We start from the raw sequence: 18,403 nt of genomic DNA, 5'->3' as shown, positions 1-18,403 counted from the left end.
GAGTTTGTACATTCTCCCCATCTGTCTGGGTTTCCTCCGGGTGCTCCGGTTTCCTCCCACATTCCAAAGATGTACAGGTTAGGAAGTTGTGGGCATGATATGTTGGTGCCAGAAGAGTGCCGACACTTGCAGGTTGCCCCCATCATATTCTCAGTAATGCAACAAGACACATTTCACTGTGTTTCGATGTACATGTGACTAATAAATAAATAAATTTTGCTTATTTTCATTGATTCATTTTCTTTCTTTGTATCAGAACTGGCCAGTCCTGCTGTAGCTTATCCATCTGTAATTTATCCATCTGTAATATTACCTCAGAGTTACTCTCTCCACCTAACACTGCCTGATCTTCTGGGCATTTCCTTCTGCTTGACTTACATGTCATAGGTTTTTGCATGTTCCCTTTCTTGTTTGTTTTCTCTCTCTCTAATAGTCTTTATTAATCTATCAACCAGACAGCTCTGTCAACAATTTACTACCATGTCAACCTGACCGAACAATATCATTCCTCTGTCCTAGCCATTCTTCCCCAACTTCTTTTTTTCTCTCTATCCCAGTTCTGAAGAGTCATAGAGTCATTCAGCATAAATACAGGCCCTTTGGCCCAACATGTATGCACTGCCCATCACACCCATTTACACTAGTCCTACACCAATCCTGTTTTATTCTCCCCACATTCCCAACAATTCCCTCCAGATTCTACCATTCACTTACCAACCTGCATGTCTCTGGAATGTGGAAGAAACCCACTTGATCACAGTGAGAATGTGGAACCTCCACCCAGACAGCACCAGAGGTCAGGATTGAACCCAGGTTACTAGAGCTGTGAGGCAGCAGTGCACCACTGTGCTGCCTGACCTCAAACATTATCTCTGTTTTTATTTGCACCGATGCTTCCTGACCAGCTGACTATTTCTAGCATTTTCTGCTTTTATTTTATCTCAGACTTGCTGTTTTTCAACTTGTTACGTTGAATGGGAGAAGATCTACTATCAGTACATCTTATGGTTATTACATATTTGTACATCTTTTGTAAAAGATAGTGTTGATGCTCTAAACTTGGAGTGAAATCTGCTATGACATGTTATCACTTCCAAAGGCTCAAGGAGCTCTTAGGAAAGCATAAGTCCAACAGCTTAGATCAGTCGTGTACTGGGATTTACTGTTCTGTGTGCACATCACTTAGATCCCTTCTCAGATATGGTTGATGATGAAGGAGCTGAAATATTCAAGAGTATGATAGTTAACAAAGGATCATTACAACATGATTATGGGCAGGGTTTAAGTTCTATTTTGTGACAGTTCCTAAATTATTAAATACTTTACAGATCCCATTTAAAATCAAGAAAACATAAAAGAGGGAAATCTTTTATTGTTAGCAACATTTGCTTTACAAAGCATAGATTTCAGTTTCCTCTGGTTTGCATTACACTTCATATTGTGCATAATTATAATTCCGATAACAAACAAACCAAAAAATACAAATAAACCATCAACATTTTACTAAAAGTGGAACTTTTTTTTAAAGCTGCAAATATCTGGGAGAAACAGTGATACTTTCTTTTAAATTGTACTATACAGAATTAATGGTTCTAAGGGGTTATCTGATTCAAGCTGCATAAAATTTTGTTCCGTTTTGGAACTTAGTTTACCTTGGATGAATGTATCACAGAGTAATTATAACATTTTTATTGGTTGTGAGCTGTGTCTGGAAGGAGATGGAATTTTTTTTTGCATATTCCTGCACATTTATAAGCACTGGTTGCCAGGCAACTACAGGACTATTTTTAATCATGAGATTGAAAAGTTTGATAAAAATGTATTTTTTTCATGATGTTTGAATGTTCTGAGAAGAGAAAATGGAAATGTGGGCAAAAGACAAAATTAAACTAACCAGTTAATGTGTGAGTTTTCTAAAAAAATCATTGCTCTTAAAGCAGGTAACTGGTCGTAAATGAGACCAGAGGCCACCTGACACTGATGAACATTTAACCCAGTCAGTCTGAGCTTTTTTTTGGAGTTTCTATTGGGATATTTGGGCAGGATGTTTACATTAACAACGAACAGAGAACTGGGGCAGTTTTGGAGAATATATCCTGACTCATGGAAACTGAAAAGCACAAACTGTCTAAACAAATACCAACATGAAATTGGTAGGATATTGACTGAACTTTTATGGGAAGTAAACAGAGAAAGAAAAGAAAGCATGCAGAGTTCCTCAAAGGGCATCGACTTTAGATTCATTGGCTATATTGAAACTGAACACAAAGTACAGATGTTATCATGTTTGTTCAATGTAAAATTTGAAAATTTAGGCAAGTAGTGTCATAGTTCACAAGATCACAAGACAAGGGAGCAGAAGCAGGCCATTCGGTCCATCGAGTCTGCTCCAAGGAAAAAGGAAAAAAGAAATGAGAAATGGGGAATGGGGGGGGATAAAAGAGAAAAAAAAAACCTATTCTAATCCCAATTTCCGGCCTTATCCCCATATCCCTTTATACCCCTACTATTAGATATCTATCTACCTCTTCCTTGAACGCCCCCACTGATCTGGCCTCTACTGCTGTACGTGGCAAGGAGTTCCACAAATTCACCACCCTCTGGCTAAAGAAATTTCTTCTCATCTCTGTTTTGAAACTGTACCCTCTAATTCTAAGATTGTGCCCTCTGGTCCTGGACTCACCAGCAAGGGAAACAGCCTAGCCACATCTACTCTGTCCTTTCCTATCAACATTTTAAATGTCGCTATGAGGTCCCCTCTCATTCTTCTGTACTCCAGTGAGTACAGTCCAAGAGCCGACAAACGCTCATCATACGTAAGCCCTTCCATTCCTGGAATGATCCTCGTAAATGTCCTCTGAACCCTCTCCAACGTCAGCACATCCTTCCTAAGATGTGGGGCCCAAAACTGCGTACAGTATTCCAAATGAGGCCTCACCAGTGCCCCATAGAGCCTAATCAACACTTCCTACTTTTATACACTATACCTCTCGAAATGAATGCCAACATAGCATTAGCTTTCTTTACCACCGATCCGACCTGGTGGTTAACCTTTAAGGTATCCTGCACGAGTACCCCCAAGTCCCTTTGTACTTCCGTACTTTGAATTTTCTCTCCTTCTAGATAATAATCTGCTGCTTATTTCTGTTTTCAAAGTGTACAACTGCACATTTCTCAACATTGAATCTCATCTGCCATTTCCTTGCCCATTCTCCTAAACTGTCTAGGTCTCTCTGCAACCCTTCCTATCTCCTCAATACTCCCTACTCCTCCACCTATCTTGGTTGTCATCTGCAAACTTAGCCACGAAACCATTTATTCCATCATCCAAATCGTTAATGTACAAGGTAAAAAGGAGCGGCCCCAACACCGACCCCTGCGGCACACCACTAGTAACCGGTAACCAACCAGAACAAGATCCTTTTATTTCCACCCTTTGCTTCCTGCCAACCAGCCAATGCTCCACCCATTCTGTTATCCTACCTGTAATTCCATGACCTCTCATCTTATTAATCAGTCTCTTATGAGGCACCTTATCGAAGGCCTTTTGAAAGTCTAAATACACAACATCTACCGCCTCTCCTTTATCCACCCTACCTGTGATTTCTTCAAAAAACCAATAGGTTGGTCAGGCAGGATCTTCCCTTCACAAAACCATGTTAGCTAGGACCTACCTTGCCTTGCACCTATAGGTATTCTGTAACCCCATCCTTGAGGATAGATTCCAATAACTTGCCCACCACTGACATCAGACTAATAGGTCTGTAATTTCCTTTATGCTGCCTCCCTTCTTTCTTATACAGCAGAACTACATTTGCGACCCTCTATTCCTCCGAAACCATGCCGGAATCTATCTATTCCTGGAAAATTATCACCAATGCCTCCCACTATCTCTAAAGCCACCTCCTTCAGAACCAGGGATGCACCTCATGCTGGTCCGGGAGACTTATCAGTCTTTAGCTCATTTAGTTTTCCTAGCACCTTCTCCCTAGTAATCTTAACTGAACTCAGTTCCATTTCGTGAGAGCCCTGACTATCCGGTATATTGCTGATGTCCTCCACAGTGAAGACCGATGCAAAATACCCATGCAATTCCTCTGCCATCTCTCTATCGGTCCATTATAATATCTCCTGCACCGTTATCAATTGGTCCTATATCAACCCGTGTCTGTCTTTTACTCCTTATATACTTAAAAAAAAAAACTCTAACTTATTAGTTAATGATAATCAAGTGGGATTTGGGAAGAATTTTAGTCAGGTTCACACAACACAAAGCTGTTTTTGTTTCATTCTCTGTGATCAACCTAGAGAATCCATGAAGATGATGTTTCAGATATTAAACAATTGACAATTTGCATGAGCAATTTCTGCTTCCAGTCTGTATTCAGATAATTAAAATTATTGATAAAACAAAGTGCAAATAACAAATATACAGCTTATGTTTCTGATCTCTAATCTCTCAGGAAAGTCTGAGCCAATTATTCAGAACACTAATCTACATTTAACTATACAGGTGATTTTGATGCTAAGACTTCCAGTCCAATTCTAACAACACACTTGTGCATTCAAATTCACTACTGAAAAGTAATTGATAAGAGAAGTACCAGTGATTTCTATTTATCTCATCTCCATTGTTAGGAATTGTCCAGTATTTTTATATGGGGTCATTTTTCTTATGGTTTATGATCACTTTTGCTTTTAATTCTGTGTAAGAATTTTCACAGCAGTCTGAATAAAGTTATATTTTATTCAAAACTTTCTGGGGAGGTATTTTTGGGATCTTCAAGGGAAAGAAGAATATTTCATGTATCATTCAACAACATGTGGCTACTTTGGAACTGCAATCAGGAATTGGTTTGTGGATTTGGGCAATAAGAGTTCCTTGTTTAGTATGAAACTTTAGCTGAAAAAAGATTGATTGCTTAGATTTGTACTAGTTCTGAAAAATGTTCAAAAGTATTAGAAATTTGTCTTAATATACAGTGTACAACAAAGGGTGAAAGGAACTTAACTTTCTTACTGGTACAGTCATTTTACCATCATTGTAGATTTAACCCATTTGTACTGATTGGAATGGTGGGTTTCCAGCTGGAATGGGGTGTGATCCTCTACCAGTTTACTTTCTGCTCTGCACAAACCCTCACAGATTTGGCCAATTTGACATTAAGGAATTTGTGTGCTTTATGAAATAGCTTTGTACTACTTTAAGAATTGATATAAGTACAATAATGAGCTTTCTACTATCCTTAATCTATCAGGTGCATACATTTAGTTTTCCAGGCTGTGCGCATCTGGGTCACAGGTCGTTTGTTCAATTTCTTATCTTGGCAATTTTTCTATTGTTCAACTGATAATTATTCTTTCTAATAATTATGACATTTATATACACAAAGTTAATTAACTGCACTACAACAACTCTGTAAACTCCACAGTCAATTCTGAAGGCCAAATTTTACATCAAGCTCTTGTTCATTTGAGGCTACAACCTGGAATTTGCAGTCAACAGTGAAATGGAATTTGCAGTACAGTGAAATTAGAAGTTTTCGTGGCTAACCTTGTAGAAAGCTGCCCACAAAGATATAGCAATCTCCATGGCTTGGATTTCACTTTTATAAAAATGCAACCAAATTTAGGCTTTGGTTCAATAGTGTCTCTGGCACCCAGCAATATTAACATTAGCTGAGCAACTAGCTTTCTTACCTACTCCAAATCAGGAAGTAAAACATAATTTTGTCATATATTAAACAGATTACAAAGCATGAAGTAAATGTTGCAATATATGCAAAAATACAGTTGATTCTGTAATATCATACACAAACTCCATTATATTTTGAAATACTTGTCCAAAAAATACAACCCGTACACGCACGTGCGCGCGCACGCACACACACACACACACACACACACACACACACCTGAGGGTATTTTTTTAGGGCTTGAGAGTTTGCGAAGCAGTAATTATAAGTTTGTGCATCATTAATTACTCACTCACACCATCCACAACAAAGTGGAACATTTATAGGGTATTTTACAGCAAGAATAGTTCATAGAGCCCTAAAGTTCTCAACAGATCACTTGATTAACCTGGAGAAAGCCATAAAACAATGTAGGCTTTAGAGGAACAGGGACTCCCTGATGACAGCTTCTGCCTTTCTTCATTTAACTGTGCACGAATGTACTTTAAAAGTTGTTGTCAGTGTCACAGCAACAACTGCAAAATGTGGGTTTCCTTTTCAGTTTTGCCATTCACTGTGTGTAAGCTAGGATTTAATCATAATTAATCAAACCTTAATTTGGTGAATTATTTTTAATACTTGTATTTATTACCAGATACCCTCAGATGTTTTCAATTTTTCATTATTGCCATGTTTAGTTATTTGGCTTAATATTAATGATTGACATTCTTTACTCTGCCTTATATTTCTATTACTTTCACTGGAAGTTGTATATTTATCTTGGGATCAAATCTTGTCTTAGATCATAGGAGATATTTTTAAAAGGGATGCATTTTAATATACAACAAAATGAGGCATACTGGTCACCCAGCAACCAAGCTAAAGGATAATGGGAGGATCAAAGATAGTCTTTTCTTTACCCCTGTAGACAAATATTAAACTTGACAAAATCCAGCAGGCTTTGTCATGCCCCATTGCTTTCAACAAGGATGTAAATCTTATCCTTTAAAATCATAGCAAGACTATTAGGTGTAGCACAATCCTGAAACTAGGAGGCCACACTATGCAATGGATGATGATAACATTTAATTACTACTCATCTCAAGTTTCCAAATGGAAATTTACATTTCAAAAGTACAACCTACCACACATTTCTTTCATAAAAAAACATACTCCTTAATCTTTTGCCTCATGAGAATTAATTATATAGTATAAAGCCACAAAATCATTTTCCTCGGATGTTTTATATTGGAATGGAATGAATCATCAAAAATTGTGCGACAGCATTGTTATGTTCTGTGGCAGGACATCAAAAGAATATTACCACTGTGTTTTGGCGCAAGACTTGAAAGAATGTTACATCTCCCTCCATATGTATCACTTTAATAATTTCAACATTGAGGTCTTGTTTGTGACAGTTAACCATTTCCAGGATAGGCAATTACAGTCATGGTTTGTCCTAAAGGGTCATTTTCCAATGACAATGCCAGGTGTGCATGATCAAACAAGGTAATGGGAATGGAGTTTAGCAAATAAGAGAACATCAAAAAGAGAGCTCAGTGATTAGACATTTCTGACGAAATACTTCTGATCTGTATAAGTTACTAGGATTCATAGGAACATTAGGCCAGGAATAGATTATTCAGCCCTTCAAACCTGTTCTATTGTTCAGTGAGATCGTGGATGATCTATGACCTAATTCTGCTTGCACCTGTTTTCAGATATTCTAATAACCTTAGGTTTAACAAAAATCTTTCATATCTCAGATTTAAAATTAACAATTGAGCTAAAATCTATTGCTGTTCAAGAAGTGCATTCCAAACATCCACTATGACGTGTGCGCAAAATATTTTAACTTCACTCCTGAAGGTTCAGTTTCTAATTGTTTCTAAGCCCCCTCATCCTGGTCTTCCAAATAGCAGAAGTTTCTCTCTGTCCAATCCATTCCCCTTTACTATCCAGAATGCTTAGATCAAATCACCTGTTAGCCTTCTAAATTCCAGGAAGTTCAACCTGAGTTTCTATAACCTCACCTCTAAATTTAACTCTCGGAGATAATATATCATTCTGGTAAACTCACACTGCACTACCTTCAAAAGTCAATCAGCGCTTCATCTGTGAATCCATTGGTGTTATTTATTGCATCCGGTGCTCCCGGTGCAGCCTCCTCTACATCGGTGAGACCATACACAGATTGGGGGGGGGCCACTTCACTGAGCACCTTCACTCCATCCTCTGTAACGGCCAGGATTTCCCGGTTGCCTGCCACTTTAATTCCACTTCCCATTCCCACATTGACATGTCTGTCCACAGCCTCCTCTACTGCCAAGTTGAGGCTAGATGCAGATTAGAGGAATAACACCGCATATTCCGTTTTGCTAGTCTGTAGCCTGACGGCATCAACATAATTTTTTCTAACTCCCGGTAACCACTCCCCTCTCTCCCCCCCCCCCCATTGTTTTCCCTTATTCCTCTGGCCCCTTTACCCCTTCTCTTTTCCCTCCCCCAGCCATCACAATCTGCCCATCACCCACACCTTCCTCCCTCGGGTTCCCCACCTCCATCCATTTATTCCATGGTCCTCTGTCCTCTCCTATCAGATTCCATCTTCTTCAGCCCTTTGCTTCTTCCACTACCTCCCAGCTTCTCACATCATTCCTCCCCCACCCAACTGCCCTCCCCCCCGCCCCCTCAACTGGATTCACCTATCACCTGCCAGCTTGTGCTCCTCCCCCTCCCCCCACCTTCTTATTCTGGATTCTGCCCTCTTTCTTTCCAGTCCTGATGAAGGGTCTCAGCTCGAAATGTCGGCTGTTCATTTCCCTCCATAGATGCTGCCTGACCTGCTGAAATCCTCCAGCGCTTTGTGGGTGTATATTCACCCTAAGGTGTTGTCCTCAACAATGCTGACAATACTTTAGGTCTGGCCTAATCAAGGTTTTGCATACCTGTACCATAACTTCTGCTCTCTATTCTACTCTTCTAAAATAAAATCACTAGCATTCTATTCTGCCTTTTCAAGATTTGTTTTATTTTCTGCATCTGTCCATGACATTTTGATATTGAAACATGTTTTTACATTATTCATTTTTTGGGGCATGTGAATATCACTGGCAAGGCTAGCAGTCATTGCCCATCCCTCATTGCCACCCCTGCACCCGGTGCATGTTGACTGTGGAGTACTCGGCGATGGTGATGCCATTGAATCTCAAGAGTAGGTGGCCGGGCTATCTTTTGCTGGAGATGGTCAGTGCTTGGTACTTCTGTGACACAAAGTTACTTGTCACTTATCAGCCTAGACCTGAATGTTGTCAATGTCTTCTCGCACGTAAGAATGGCTTGCTTCATTTGCTGTGAGGTTGGAAATGGAATTAAACATTGTGCAATCAGTGGCAAACATCCCCTCTTCTGACTTTATAATGGAAGGAAGATCATTCTTGAAGCAGCTAAAGATAGTTGGGCCTAGGACACTGCCCTGAGGAATTTCTAGGACTGGGATGGTTGACCTCCAACAACCACAACCAACTTCGTTTATGCATGACTCCATCATTGCAATGTTTTCACCTTGATGCCCATTGACTCAACTTAACCAGTCTATCCTTGATGCTCCTCTCAGTCAAATACTATCTTGATGTTAAGGGCCTTATTCTGGAATTCAGTTATTTGTTAAGGCAGGCATGGTAGTGTAGCGGTTAACGTAACGCTATCACAGTGCCAGCAACCCGGATTCAATTTCGGCCGCTGTCTGTAAAGAGTTTGTACGTTCTCCCCGTGTCTGCGTGGGTTTCCTCTGGGTGCTCCAGTTTCCTCCCACATTCCAAAGACATACAGGTTAGGAAGTTGTTGGCATGTTATGTTGGCGCTGGAAGTGTGGTGACACTTGCGGGCTGCCCCCAGAACACTACGCGAAAGGTGCATTTCTATGTACATGTGACTAATAAAGATATCTTATCTTATCTTATTAGTCTGTGTTTGGACTGAAGCTATGATGAGATTTAGAGCTGAACTGTCCTGGTGAAATCCAAACTGGATATTAGTGAGCGCGTTATTGCAGAGTGTGCTGCTTGACAGCAAGGTTGATGGTTCAGTCATGAACAAAGTGATGGAGGATGAGTGGATTGACTGATCTGTGATTAGCCAGACAGGATTTCTTCTTGGTTCTTGTGAATGAAACACACTCTGGTCAATATTTTATATTGTTGTGCAAAAGGCATTGTTGTAACTACACTGGAAAAACTTGGCTAGAAGTGCCGCTAGTCTGGAGTACAAGTCCTCAAAACCACAGCCAGAATGTTGAAGAGTCTGCTGTATTCTCATATGTTTCTTCATATCCCATGGGGTAAATTGAATTAAATGAAGACTGGCTTCTGTACTAGTAGTGGGGAATCTTTTTAGATTGTAACCGTCTCTAACTCTTCTCCATATTGAATATTCTGTTTCATTCTTTTGAGGTGTAAAGGAGATCGGTTTACATCTGCCAACTTAACAATCTATTTGCCATTGTTATGAACATTCTCTTACTATTGTAATATCTCTTCATAATTTAATGCTTTCAAATACATTACTCAAAATTCCACCTCTCTGTGTCATTGGATATGTGGGTTTCTATCTATCACCTACTGTGTGACAAACATGATGACTAGTTTAAGCACCAGCATGGATCCTTGCAGGACATTACTGGTCATAACCAGGAAGTTTCATTACTTTTCCTGTTTTTTTTTTGCCTTCTTCCAACTTGCATTTTGTAGTCATGACATGGTGTCCTCTACATTGGAGAAACCAAACACATATTGGGTGACTGCTTTGCCACGTACCTCCATTCACTTCCCAAGGGCAACCTTGACCTTCCATTTACCCATATCTCCCACTCTGACTTCTCTGTCTTCAGCCTCTTACATTGCTTCAGCAATGTGAGCTCTAGGAACAGCACCCCATCTTCAGTCTGGGTCCCCCAAGACTTAATTTTGAATTGAACATTTTCAGGTAACCACGTCCTTTTGTTTCTCCCCACAGATGTGGCTATGTGTTTCTGTTTGTTTCCTTTTTCTTTTTTGTCCCCAGCTGCTGTTCTTTTTAGAGTAATTATTCCCTTGCCAGCTTTGCACCCTTTCGCAGATATTCCCTCTGCAATCCATCCATCCTCCTCGCTGCAAATTAAAAATACATTTGGTTTCTCATTTCTCCAGTCATGATGAAGGGTCCTTGACCCAGTTTCTCTCCCCACCGATGCTGTGTGACCCATTGATCACTTCCAGCACTCCTGGTTTTTGTTCTGCATTTCCAACATCTGCAGTTTTTTGCTCCAATCCTTATCCTGCTTCTTGCCACTCAGCTGATTTCCTCTGCCGTCTTTATTTTTATAATCCTCAACTTCAGCCAACAGTTTTTTTATGAGGAGCTTTCTTTGGATGCCTTTTGAAAATATAAGTACCATCTATAGACCTACTGTCTACTTTAGTCACTCACCTCTTCAAAAAATCCAATCAAGTGCATGTGACATGACCTACCTTTAACAAATTTAAACAGTCTGGAAGGATTAGTCAAACACACAGATAATACTAAATTAGAGTGAACAGCTAGAGAACTGTAAAAAAAGAATTGTAAGTGCACAGAACAAAAGTGGATGAATTTCAGTATTTTTACTGTAGATTATGCCTATTCAAAAAAATAAATGAATGATTCATAAATGTCATTAAACTACTTTCAGGAGAAACTGAAGGACTGTTTTCATCGAATCATAAAATCGTACAGCACAGAAACAGCCCTATCGGCCCACCTTATCCATGCCAACTGTGATGCCTATCTCCACTAATTCCATTTGCCTGCATTAGGCCCATATCCCTCTATTGCTCTCCTATCTGAGGACCTGTCTGAACTAACCCCTCAGATCTCCTTAAGGTGTTTCCTCTGTCACCTTAAACCTGTGCCCTCTAGTTCAAGACTCCCTTATCCCGGGGGAAAGACTCTATCTGTCCTATCTGTGACCATTGTAATTTTATAAATCTCTATAAGGTCACCCCTCAGTCTCCTATGTTCCAGTGAGAATAAACCCAGCCTGTCCAATCTCTCCTTGTAACTACAGCCCTTCATTAAAAGCAGCACTTTTTAAGGCAATTTCCCAAGGCTCACTTTCTGATGGGTCACAAATAGAGACATATTGTATACCTGGGATATGTTTTAGCCGTATGGGAATGAGCACCATATAGTAATAATCATACACACTCTTTCTGGAACCATATTTATTCAATAGAACTTTCTATGTGGCAGATATTTTTGGACTACTCAAAGCCTGATGCCAATGAACATGGTGGAGGCAACCTCTTCCAGAAACATGGGCACTTGAGTCATTTGTATTATACATCTCCAGGAAAATGGAAGCAAGGCTGAATGGAAGGCAAAAGATCTAATTTGCACATAATTGTGACTTTAAATTAGCAAGCACAGTTCTGGTGCAATAGCTTAAAATTAACCCCACGGAATAAGATTTTGGGGGACTATCTTTCCAGAAATTATTCATTTCTCTCCCAACCAGAGGTACTGCATTTAGTCAAAACCAGACACACTGCATCCCATTTCAGAGATACCACATTGCATTCAGCACCCTACACAGTTCAGATTGAGGGTATCCCAACCAAATTCCTACCCATTTCCAGAAACACTGCAACAGATTCAACTTCAGTCTCCTTTCCAGATATATTGCACCCTATTCAACACAATGTGCAATCCTAAGACACAGTACTACCTCCTGCACCCCTTCTGACTGCCTGCTCATTTCCAAAGACATTATTTATTTCAGCAACATGCACCCCCTTCCTACTGCTTACTCATTTCCAAAGATATTCCATCCCACTCAATGTGCTACCCATTTCTAGCAATACCCTATGCCTTCAAACACCCTACCTATTTCAGAGACATTGCATCCCTTCCTACTGCCACTCAGTTCCAGAGACTTTGAATCCCATCTAACTCCCTATCCATTCTAAAGACATTCTACTCCATCCAACTCTACCCATTCCTGAAAGGTCTCTTTCATCTATCCAGGTCTCAGTACATACACATGATCTTTTTGCTTGATATCTAGTTCACTGACTACCTGCCATCACCAATCTTCATATATTCAAACTGGCACTGCCATCCATCCAGTTTCAAATGGTACCTTTTCCCCATGCCCTTTCAAGATTGCACTTTCTCTCTGCAACCCTCTTAATTGATTTGAACAACATCTCCTCATTTTTCAGTTAACAATATTTTAGTATGTCATTTCCACCAAAGGAGTCCCTTTCCTTTCTTTCAGTTTTCTTCTCCAATCCCTTTATTCCCCTCATTGCTACCCACTCCCAACCCTCTGGCTCTGCACCCTTATCCATTTCCACCATTTTGCTTCTGTTACTTGTCTACCTGAGTAAAGCTGCCAATTGTCTCTTTTTTGAACACTTTAAGCGTTGACAGTAGGGATTCTTGTTTCCATAGGAGGGAATTTCAGTTTTCATTCTCGCAAGAATGCGCCAAGTGTGAAGTTCCTTCATTATCCTTGAAGCAACTTTAAAGAGAAAGAGGGGCTGGTGTTGGTAGATTGGCAATGAACTCATGTGAGTTAGGGTGAGGACTGAGGAAGACTGAACCCATTGGTGAACATCTTTGTCAGAGAATTCCTTCAGGTCCGGATGCCAGCTGACAGCCACTTTTCCCGTGCCTGCTCACTCACCCGTCACAACTGTGACTGTTCATTTCCGACTTACAAGCATTTTGGGTTATGAATAGTTCTCAGGAGCGGAACCCTGTCGTAACCTGGTGACTACCTGCACACAGAATGCATTAACTCATTAAAACATAGAACATAGAACAGTACAGCACAGGAACAGGCCCTTTGGCCCAGGATGTTGTGCCAAACTAATTAAACTAGTAATTAAATGCCTAACTAAACTAATCCCTTCTGCCTACGCAAGGTCCATAACCCTCCATTCACTGCATATTACTGAGCCTATGTAAAAGCCTCTTAAATGCCTCTATTATATTTGCCTCCATTACCACCCCTGGTGGGGCATTCCAGGAAACATCCCCCCCAACCTCTCTACCACTTTCTATGTAAAAAAAATTTGCCCCGCACATTTCCTTTGAATGTCCCCCTCTCACCTTAAATGCAAGCCCTCTAGTATTAGACATTTTGACCCTGGGAAAAAGATACCAGCTGTCTACTCTACCTATGCCTTTCATAATCTTATAAACTTCTCTCAGGTCTCCCCTCCCTTAATAGTATTGTTGCCTTTCTGCGGTTACTGGCCTGTGATATCGACTGCCTTCCGTGTGCATTTAGTATTTTAAGATAATGTGATCCATTGATGTCCAAGCTTGATATTACTGTGTAAGAATTGCTTTCCATGTCCTGAATTATCTCATATTTAATAACAAAACATTGCTGTTTCAAATGGTGTACTGTGAAGTAACCTTCATATATTGGTAAATGTTACTGAACCACAGCAGATAAAGTGAGTTTTAATAGTTAAAAATGTATGAAGGTTTTAATTTGACAGAAGTTCTTAAAGTCTTGCCAAATATATTCAAGGATCAAAATAAATCTTTCCAGAATCTAAACTGTTAATGGAGTTTTAGATTTTTGAGGTGAATTAAAGGTCACAGCAAGTTTCTCTACTTATCACATCAAGCTTCTGAACTGAGAGAAAAAAAGAATCCTGGAGCTCTCCACCACTGTGAGCAGACATTCCAATGATAATGTAAAAATTAAACACTGACGTGTAACTCCCCTGGATATCTCAACTCTTAATTTACATATTAATCTCTTTGAAGAGTTGGATGATTTTGTCTGTTGTGAGTTTTTTTTCTTTGTGCAATAGTTAAATAAACATAACTCCACTGAGCCTCATAATGTTGTGGAGAAAGCCACATGAGAACAAGAGAGGCCATTTGGCCCTTGAGTATGATTTCATTCAGTTAGAACATAACTGTTTTAGAACTTAACTCCATCTTCTTACCTGAAACTCTTAACTCTTAATACGCCTATCTACAGAACTGCATGACATCTTCAAACAATAAATACATGGTATCAGATAAATGCAATTTAATGGATTTCTAAATTGATTGGTTTGCAGTTGATATTTCTAAATATGATGTTGTATCACAGACAAAAAGTCAAAACAGACAAAAACCCCAACTAGTTTACAGTATTAACTTTCATTGGGCATGTCCAGTTAAATTTTGTCTTATTATCTGGGGCAGGAAATGGAAGAAATTTCGTATGATCTAAGAAAAAAGGCTAAAGAGGACAAGGAAGCGATTGAGAAGACAAAACCGGTAAGAATATACTTCCCCTATACCAATTTTTGTGGGAGATTTCCAAACATTCAATTTCGAAGTTTACCCTTATATTAAAATACGTAATCCTGGTGTGTGTTTTGGGCTGTTTTATAACCTAAACTGGAATCACTGTTCAGTTTCATACGTAAGACAATATGATGCAAACATATTTACATTTAATAATAATATTGATTCTTATATAATATAATAACACAACAAATATTCAGTTTTGACCTCTCAAACCAACCTTCAGGTCTACCTTCTGAAGATATGACTGCTTTAAGTTGTTCATTCCATTCTATAATGTGAAAATATATTTAAGTTCTTGAAGCTGGAGGATCAGATCAAAGCAATAACTTCACATTTTCACACAACAATTCTCCTAACAATTTAGTTTTTGCTCCTTTGATGGTCAGATGAGATTATCCAGTGAGGAGCTGAAGCACATGAATCAGTATAGTTTCCAGGTTCCACATTTGATGTCTGCTCAATTAGCTGATCTCAACTGAAGCTGCATTAGGTGTACCACAATTTGTACTGGGAAAGCAAATTTGGATTTCCACCTCCACATTACTATCCACCAATCCTGCTGAAATTACATATGTTGCAACGCTGTGAGATCAAGATGAATTTGGGCCCAACATTCGCACAATTTAGCAGTATGCCAATACTAGTTTTTGGGCTCACACTTGAATAATGGACCGTAGAGGTTTAGTATGGGAACATAATACACACCCATGGAATTTAACTAACAAGGAGTCAAGGGAGGGGAGAAGTACAGCAAATAAAAAGTAACCTTAATCATAAGTAGTGCCAATGCTTTTAAAATGTTAAAGTATTGAGGTAAGGTGAGTATTAAATAATATATTGAAATAGACTCTACATCTTCTGTATTCTATTCATAGACACTAAAGGCCTATCATAAATAAAGTATTCTTAGAAGATAATCATGCAGTATGGTTAACTACAAGGAATCATTAATTACTTTAATAAATTAAATGTGATGTATTTTTCTCTTTATTAATGTACAGCTGAAAGGAATTTCCTTCTACTGTCAGTATATTTTGAGCTCATAGCACTAAACATTACTAGCGGGAGATTATCTGTTCTAAATTCAATTAAAGTAGCACCTCCTGTGATTTCTTACTCATTTTGAATCTTCTTTGTAAATGATTTTTCTCATCAAAAATCAGAACAAACCCCCATTAGTAATTTAGATTAATTATTATGACTTAATGTGTCCCAGTGGAACCTTTTGAATGAATTCATTATAAACATCAACAAAATAGTGTTAGTTTTCCCCTGTTGGCATTATGACAACATTAAAACTGCAATAACTCATATTTGAAAAGTTAATTCCAAGAAAATGCCTATGTAAAACATTTAATTAAATGGTGAAATAAATTACACATGTTAAAACAGATGGTTTTGAATCAGGCAGCTGTAAGGCATGAATATAACAGGAGAAGAAAGTGGGAAAACTCGTGATTAGGCAAAGTATCATGAAAACCAATCCTATTTCATTAAGAAAACTTTAGCCTTCAAATACGACCTGGATATCTTTCAAAAGCAAGATATTAAAATTGTTTCGTTACCAGTGTTTATAGTAAGCGCAAAGTAATCAGTGTCTGTTATTTAAACCATGATTAATACTTATCTCTATCCAGCTGCAGGACATAACAGTTTCTCTTCATCTTAAGCATGTGGAATGAAGTTGTATTCCTTTAATATAATCATTCCCATTAGAGTTTTGACTCCTATTAGACATCTACTTTGATAGTTGGGCCAGGGTATTTATCTATTTATGTTGCTTCACACTGAGGAGCAAGCTGCAGGGGAAAGGAAAATGCAGACAGTAAATGCTGTTCCCTTGTCTGCAACCAAGGGAAAGTGCAGAGTTTTTCGGAAAAATTAATGTCAATCTGTACTATTTTAATATTTTTAAAGAGGTAAGGTCAATTAAAATTACATTATGCAGATTATTAGTGATGTTGATTTTCCATTTAAGCATGCAACTCTTGAGAAGATTAAGATTCTGTGCCCCCAATATCCTTTCTGAGATTTTCATTTTTTTTTGCCATTTTAAAAGGTTCTACAAATATATTTTTACAGTAATTGTAATCTGTAACACTGTATATTTGTAAGGTGAATTAAACAAGTTCAGGAATAAAATAATGTCAAAAACATCAAACCCTAATGTCAAAACATTTAAATGAGCAAAGCCTCACCTTTAAGTGTTAGTTAAGTGACACATAAAACATTTTTTAAATGTAGTTGCTGTTTATATCGACACAGTTTGACATTTTTTTTTCTCTGAACTGCTGAAGAAATGGGCATGAATTCCATATGAATGTCTGCAGTGATATCTTTCTCATAACATCAATGACAGAAACTGAAGATGAAAAACAAGCATAAAGGGGAGAAGGTTTTCTATACTGGATGGAAAAAGGCAATTTGTTCACATGCAACAAATATTTCAAGATGTATTTTGCACATTCTTTAAAAGTAATTATCTGGATTAATTTCAGCATCTCATTATGCTCGTATATTTACATAATCCATGTGCATCAGATATGAATATGAATACTTACTTTCTGTGCCAGATTATTCCTCTGTGAGCATGGGATCACACCTTTAAATACTAAGGATCAGAGAAGTTGGAAGATGAGAATATAATTTTGCTAGGACTGCCACCTCTGAAGTATTTCACTCTTCCTTGGTAAAGCAGAGGAAATAATTAAAAGCCAGTAACTCAGTAAACCAAGTTTACAAGTTTGGTGCTGGTTGTACTGAGCTATTGTTCATGGAAATAAAAGGAATAGCAATGTGTTTCTATTTCTAGATAGCATCTACTCAATCGTTACTTTGTGAAAGAACTAAAGGCATTAGTGAACCTATGGTTGAAGAAGGCAGCAGTAATTCCTTGACAAACACATAGGTAAATATGACTCTGGGCACAATATCAAGCCAAATTGACTACTATTAGTCAACTTGAACTGAATTGGATGATCCATGTCCCTTTATACTTTGTGAAGACAGCTCTGAACTTGGATCCACTGAGATCTTCAAACTTGTTTACAATACATGATTCCTGCTGGAAAAGGAATGCGGTCTGGGCCTCCAGTAAGAACCAAACTAGTCCCAGCAGTGGCCCTGGCACTGTCCATGGATGGGTAAACTGGTACACTTGTACATGAATTGTTCAGCAAGAAGTGTACTCCAGAAGGAGCTAATAACTTCATTTCTTCAATGAAGGTCCACCTTATTTTTAAGAGAATCATATAATTCTGTTCACATTAGAATATAGATATACTGAATGGAACTAATTGTTATGACTGGGAGAAATTATTCTATCTAGTCTTCTGATGGATAGCAAACAAAATGAAATATCATGAATGCATAACAATACGAAATTT

The 18,403-nt window shown here is 38.5% G+C and overlaps 1 long non-coding RNA gene across 1 annotated transcript in view; it reads left to right on the top strand.

The window, feature by feature from the left end:
* Positions 1 to 14,945, top strand: part of LOC127579964 (uncharacterized) — a 94,982-nt gene extending 80,037 nt beyond the window's left edge. Inside the window, exon 4 of the long non-coding RNA XR_007957747.1 lies at positions 14,910 to 14,945. This is a non-coding gene — a long non-coding RNA (uncharacterized LOC127579964). The remainder of the gene's footprint in view (positions 1 to 14,909) is intronic.
* Positions 14,946 to 18,403: the final 3,458 nt, after the last annotated feature.

Source organism: Pristis pectinata, chromosome 18, assembly GCF_009764475.1.
Source record: "Pristis pectinata isolate sPriPec2 chromosome 18, sPriPec2.1.pri, whole genome shotgun sequence".
NCBI classification, from domain to species: domain Eukaryota; kingdom Metazoa; phylum Chordata; class Chondrichthyes; order Rhinopristiformes; family Pristidae; genus Pristis; species Pristis pectinata.
The sequence above is the reverse complement of the archived record's forward strand: the minus strand, read 5'-3'. Positions and strand labels throughout refer to the sequence as shown.